We start from the raw sequence: 7,520 nt of genomic DNA, 5'->3' as shown, positions 1-7,520 counted from the left end.
CATAATGCATGTAAGTATGGAAATGATAATGATAAAGTGAAGTGTTCTGCAATGACAGATGGAAAGTGTCGGGTCTGCCCTGGAAAGTGTGCTTGGAACGTGCACTCTAATCAGAAATATAAATGGGATTATGTCAAAGAAAAGAGAAAGCAAACCTATCAGGATTTAAAAAAGCGATTTGAGGATGCACATGGACAGGTCATGTCAAAAGAAAAGATCTTTGAAGAGCTTGAAAAGGAGCTCAAGATTGTCCAGGATATTGTGGCCGGACTAATTGAAAAATCTCAAAAGTCCTTGGAGCGTCTGCAGGAAATCGCCCTCAAGCCCAATCCTCTGTCCACCCCTGACTACATTGATCTGATGATTGAGTCTGAGAAACAAGAGGCCAAGCTTGGATTTCAAGATCGCATTCAGTCTTTAATGGAAGTCAGGAAGAAGGCAGAGGTCATCAGTAAGGTTTCCACAGGAGAAGCGTGTCCTGAGGATTTGAAAACATACAAACCTGAAACAAGAGAAAAAGAAACATCCTATGATCCAAGGGTCCTGTTGAGTAAAGCAAAGAATTATGTTCGAGAAAAAGTTAGCTCTGCATTCAAGTAAAACTTTAATCTACAATTACTACAGCTATAAACAAAAACATTTGGTTTTGTGGTAATATGCTCTCCATGCATTTTTATTATACTTAAAAATACTTTACCTTAAAAATGGTCTTGATCTTCATTCTTCGTATGATGTATAATACATACCTGTATGATTTTGCCTAACAGCTTGTTACATGAATGTTATGCATCACAAATTAGCAGATTGTAAAAGAATACTGTTTTGGAATGATGTAATTTTACTTTCATTGATGCTAGTCATTCATTTTGCATGAATAATAAAAAAAAGCAAGTAAAGTTGACAATCTTAACATTGTGCCAATAAATACATTTAAAATGCATATATATTTTACTTTTGGTGTTCTTTTTTTGTTTACCAGTCGGGACATTTCTCATACCTTAATTTAGTTTTGAAATGATATGAAAGGAAATCATAAAGAGAAAGGAAACTGGTCAGGATTTAAAAAAAAAAAAAGTGATTTGAGGATGCACATGGACAGGTCATGTCTAAAGAAAAGATCTTTGAGGAGCTTGAAAATGGGCTTGAGCTTGTCCAGGATATTGTGGCCGGACTAATAGAAAAATCTCAAAAGTCCTTAGAGCGTCTCCAGGAAATCGCCCTCAAGCCCAATCCTCTGTTCACCCCTTTTTTACTGTCGATGCAGAATAAGTAGATTAAATGAAAGTAGTATAAACTAAATCTTAACCTTGTGCATTGCTCTCAAAATATATTTAGCATGCTAATGGATTGGATAATTGGTAGTGCCTGAGACAGATCAAACAAACAATTTATCCAATCAAATTAATCCCAAGAAAAATTCTGACGTGACCCACGCTGAAGGACCCCTAAGTTTGCGCCAGGCTGTGGCCTTGTCTTTCCATTCATCCAAGAACTTCTGCAACTTCTTTCTCTCATCATTACAACTTCAGCAAAGATCAACTGAAGCCTCGATAACTTGTATTAGGACACTCATTCAACAATTCAATCCAATTCACATTTATTTGTATAGCGCTTTTCACAATACACATCATATCAAAGCAGCTTTACAGAAAATGCATGAGTCCATATTACAATTTAGAGTCATCTGTTATCAGAGGTAACTATTTAAGTTATGTAATGTACAAATCACAGTTAGCTAAAAATGTATTAATTTAAACAATGTAATCATTTAAGGCAGAAACAATGAGCCCATCAATGTAATAAATACTTGTCTGTTAACAAATTATTATGACATGGAAAAAATAGCAGTGGTGCATGTTGATTCATCCGAAGACTTCAGATGATGCAAACTCATCTGAAGTCTTCGCAGGAGTTGGCGCCACAGGTGTTGGGCTTCTGAAGAATTCATAATAAACTGGATCCAAACTGAAGCTGACATACTTTCTAGTTACCTCAGGATGGGCAATCCAAGATAAAACAGAGAAGCAAATAGAAAATAATTAGCGTAGCTGCTGTTCATAACATTAATTAATGATAATCATGTGCATTCGATCGGATATAACTGTATAAGGTTAGGAGATGCATTATATGAATGCTATGCTAAAGAGATGTGTCTTTTATCTTGATTTAATACTGAGAGAATTCTAGGATGGTAGTCTCAGCATTCAGAACATGACAGAAGGGTTTCTTTGTTCTGTAAGAAGGTACTGGCAACATCTGTTCCTCATTATGTGGACCTCTAGGTTAGGATATGGAATGGTCTCCTACTCTTCCTATTCTTACACAGTATAGGGTCCTCTTAGCTGCAGATGTACTTGTGGTGTGCTAGCCAGAAACTGACCATATATGGACTTGTTATTCAATGTATTGTATTCCTATATGATGAAAGGTTATCTCTTATTGGTTAACTCTGTGCAACTCCCCTCATATTCTTACTCTATATACTGTCACAGGCCGGCTCATGGCCTGTGGCAAAAATGAGGGGACACAAACAACAAGTATAGGCCAATCAAAAAGGTTGTCTTTATTGTAAATCAAAAACTATAAACTTTAAACAAAGAAAAAGAAATGAGGTGTGGGAATGTCATAATGTAAGGTGTATGTAAAATGCATGGATGTGTGAATCTGTGTGTGTACATGACTGAGTGAAAAACTAAGACATAATTACAAAAGAACAAACAAAAGAGGATCATACCTGGAGGAGCAGAGAGAGAGAATGTGTGTGGTTAGTGAAGCAGTTTAAATACCCTGAGCCCAGGTGGCTCCAATCACTAACAACCCTCCTCTGCCTGCAGGAGGAACCACCCCTGCAAGGCAGAGGAGGGGCTGTGACACCCCCCTCCTTAAAATGAGGGTCCCACCCTCAGCCCAAAATTCCCCAAAAAGAAAAAAAAAGATACCAGTCCCAGCTCCTAGCAGTCGCCCAGTGTCCCCTAGCTGACTGTCCGTCCCTCAAACTCAGCAGCCCTGGTACCTGGGGAGCAATTTAAGAGAAAGAGGCGCAGACAGCCAGCAGGGGCCAACAGTGAGAAGATACAAACTACCATTATTATCACTTCACAGGCTTTAACTGTGATATTTCACAATATAATACCGTATTTAGACTTTTACTGTGAAAATGATGCAGGCGCAGGGCTTTTACAAGAAACTACTGTGAATTCCATCTTTTTTTGCGCTGTAACTGCGTCATCTGAGCTCCATGATCTCCTCCGTGGTCTCATTCCATGGATTCAGCGGTAAGTGTTTAAATTTCAAAATTTGTCAATTTGATGACTGTTTTTGCATGTTATTTAAAAGTATGAACCAAATTAGCGTTAGTTGTAGGTTCTGTTTCATGTTTTTGTAACTTAGCTGGAGCAGACTCGCATATAGGTTTGAGCGCGCAAATTTGAATGAACAGACGTTGGTTGTAGTGTTAATAATTGTAGTATGTACCATATTAAGTGAGACTTCACGTTAGCTACATCGTCAAAATTGAACTTTAGCTTTGCTTAATGCTTTTATTAGTTAACGTTACTCTAACAGCTTTCTCTCTTTTCCCACAGCATTTTTCTACGATGACCACCGGGAAATAAAGTTATAAGGTAAGCTGTGGCCTTAATGTGGGTATGTGGGTCGTATATAGTGTTGTGGATTTGGGCAAAGGTGGAATAAATTAATCTCAAATTAGTAACGTTAGCTGGGCCTCGTCCATAATTTTCTGCCGTGTGTGTGAAACGGAGCAGCCATCAACAGAAAAAATAACGTAGACTCACTGTATTCCGGACACTTTGCACAGTAAAAAAAAGTTAAAGTGCAACTGCAAAACAACTGGATTTTATTATAAAAAAAGATATAGGAAAATAAATGTGTATCACTGAATTAGTGGAGCTTCGTTAGCTGTGCTATTCTAAAGTAAAACAGGTCGACATCTGGAGATATTAGGAGCCATTTTGTCTGTGAACGGGTAATAATTCTAGGAGGAGGAAGAGTAACGTTACAAGCAGAAATAGCCACATGGAGATGGACTGGCAACAGGCTCTTACTCCATCCTCTGCAAACAGTACGTGTAAATGATGTAAATTGTTGTGTGCAAATGCTTTGCCTGGGTAAATCACACACATCTACTTTGTTGCAGGACTATTCTTGACTGTGTGTTTGTGATGTAAATGTTTTTCAGTTGCTGTTATTTAAATGGTTGCTGTTTATCTGAATCCAAGTAATGTCACCTTGTTAAAACTGAGATAACTTCAGTTTTGCTCAGTACTGCAACAGCAGTGACCCACTGAAGGTGATGACTGGGAACTGAAACCTTTTCATCCCTCTTGAATTAAACTAACATCTTTCTTCTCTGTCTTTTTGTTTATATGTGCTTCTTGGGCATCAACCCAGAGACAGGTACAAAATCAAAGAGGCAGAGAGGACACATAAACCAGCAAGTCTGTACACTGATCAGGAAGCTCATTGACTTTGAATGGATGTCAGTCTAATGTAAGCTGTGTTCCAACCTCAGAACAGACTAACGAAACACTGTCTCTGTTTTAAGCTAGAATTAGTTATGCAGTAAGATGTTTACTTAAGCTATTAAAGGGTTAGTTCACCCCAAAATGTAAAGTCTGTCATTAATTACACTCCCTCATGATGTTCCAAACACATAAGAATTTTGTTCAACACAAATTAAGATAATTTTAAGAAGTCCGAGAGCTTTCTGATCCCGCTTATAGACTGCAATGTTATAACCGCTTTCAAACGCCAGAAAAGTAGTAAAAACATTGTTAAAATAGTCCACGTGACTACAGTGGTTCAACCTTATTGCTATGATGCGACGAGAATACTTTTTGTGCGTTTAAAAAAAAAAAATTCCACACTATTAAGTATTTTTGCATCGCTTCATAACATTAAGGTTGAACCACTGTAGTCACATCATGGACTATTTTAACAATCTTCACAACCTTTCCGGGCCTTGAAAGTGGTAATAAAATTGCTGTCCATGGAGGAGTCAGAAAATATCTTAATTTGTGTTCCAAAGATGAACGAAGGGTTGACGTGTTTGGAATGAGGGTGGGTTTTTGGGTAAACTATCCCTTTAATCTGTTGTACGAGTTTAGACAGGCTGCAAAATGTGTAAAATTCATTGTTCTTATGTTTACTTGAATTAAACATGCCTTTTCAATGTTATAGGTTATTGATGGGTTAGAACAAAAACGTCAAATTTACAGTACTTTACAATAGTTTTAAGTGTAAATTTACATCACATTACTGGCTGCTGAGTTGCATTACTATGTACATATGTCATGTAATTTTTGCTTAACCTCAATCATGTTACTTTCAGTCCTGTTACTCATATGAAAAATAACAGGACTGAGCAAAAGTAACAGGAGTGAGTAGAGTCCTCTGGTTTGTTGATTTAATATTAATTGATAAAGTACTATTCACATGATTTATCTGATTTATCATGAGTTTTACAATAGTAATTTCTTAAATTGTAGACATTTTAGGATTAGTTTTACAATGCGAGTACCATACTTGCAGGTAGCCAGTCCACCACAGAGTAACTTAAACTTTTTGTCTTTCTTATCTTTTGTAGATAGTGGACAGAACCCATACTATGCAGGTGCCAGCTGCAAGGGAAGGAGCGAGACACCTGCAACCCTCTCTTTTCCCACCTTTTTGTCTTTTCTCCCCTCTCTCACTCTCTCGTCTCTCTCTCCTTCTTTCTCTTTTCAGCTCCTACATTGTGAAGTACCATTATCATATAGTAAACACATGCACACACATATTGACAGACATTCATGTTACCCAGTGTTCATTCATGTTACCCAGTGTTTATTCCTGTTATTAAAATGTATTTTTCTTCTAAAAATAAAAGTTAAACCATTGTTTTTATCAGTATTGTTTGGTCCATCATTTATGCTAAATCACAGTAATGTATAGACAATCAGTTAAATACAGTAATTCTACAGCAGCTTACTGGTAGATTACAGTAATACGATAGACACTAACTAATTGCACAGTAAAATACAGTAATTCTACAGCAGCTTACTGCTAAATCACAGTAATATGACGGCATAATTATTAAGTACAGAGTAAACAGCTGTCATTTGACAATTATTTACTGTAAAAATGATACGGTAACTTACTGTGAAAGTCATGCAACTGGTAACCTGCAATTTATTGTAAATTTACAGTGAAATAATTAACAGTGTAGGTTAAAGGAGCACGGGACAGGGCATCAGCAATGATATTATCCTTACCGCTAATGTGTCTAATATCAAGGTTGAATGGTTGCAAGAACAAAGCCCAACGCATCAAGTGCTGGTTGGGATTTTGCAGGGATTTAAGAAAAATGAGCGGGTTGTGGTCAGTAAACACCAGTGGCGGCTGGTGATGGAAAAAGTAGGGGGGGCTGAGGTACAATGTGGTTTTAAAATTTTTATTTTAACAATTAAACAATTGCTGCTGTTTATTCATTACATTAACACCAAAGTAACGGCTCAAAAACAAATAGCATCTAATGTAATTATTAAAGTATGAATTTAGAATGTCCTTGTAGATTTCAAATATTGTTCTTTCAAAAACAGAAAGATGTGCCAATTTGAGATTCATTGGAAACCAAGTCATACAAGGTGAACTTCTAATTGCTGTAATTTGCATGAATTACAGTGAGTGCACAGAGTCAATATTCAATAAACACAAGGGGCCCTATCTTGCACCCAGCGCAATTGACTTTGTACACCGACGCATGTATCATTCCTATTTTGCACAGCGGACTTTTCCCTCCACAGACGCACGTCGGTTAACTAAGAAATACACTTGCGCTCCCAGGGGTGGTTCAGCGCAAAGAGGAGGCGTGTTCCGGCGCAAACATTCCCTCATGCTATTTTGCAGGTTTAGAAAACAATTACGCCACTAACCGAAAAAAACTAGTTTAAAGTCAGTGGCGCGTTGAGCATGTTATTCATATGCTATTTTAAGGGCGCATGCTTGGCCATAATCAATGTAGCGTGTGCACAACGTGCATATACTTTGATTCTCTCATCTACACAGAAGCAGCAGTTTTCATTTTTGCAAATCATACATTATTACGATAGATAGATAGATAGATAGATAGATAGATAGATAGATAGATAGATAGATAGACAGTTTATTATAAAAGCATACATCTAGCTTATACATTTACCCAAATTATCATACGCCTGTTTAACCGAAGCTAATTTGGGTGTGTTTCTCCATCCCCAACGTCACTTCTCTGTGTTTTACGTCCCTGACGAGAATGCCGGTCTCCTCGGCTGTGAACCGCTCCTGGCGCGCGCCTGGCAAATCCGCCGTTATAATAGGAATCCGCTTTAGAACAAGCGCGCCTGCTCTTAAAGGGAATGTGAGATGACGCTCTGATTGGTTTATTTCACGTTACGCCCAAACCACACCTATGAATAATGAAGCTACTTCAGACCAACCCATTTTAGATTTGCGTCGGGCGCAAGAGTCATTTATCCCGCCGG

This window comes from Abramis brama (assembly GCF_963993115.1).
Source record: "Abramis brama genome assembly, chromosome: 4".
Taxonomy (NCBI): domain Eukaryota; kingdom Metazoa; phylum Chordata; class Actinopteri; order Cypriniformes; family Leuciscidae; genus Abramis; species Abramis brama.
The sequence above is the reverse complement of the archived record's forward strand: the minus strand, read 5'-3'. Positions refer to the sequence as shown.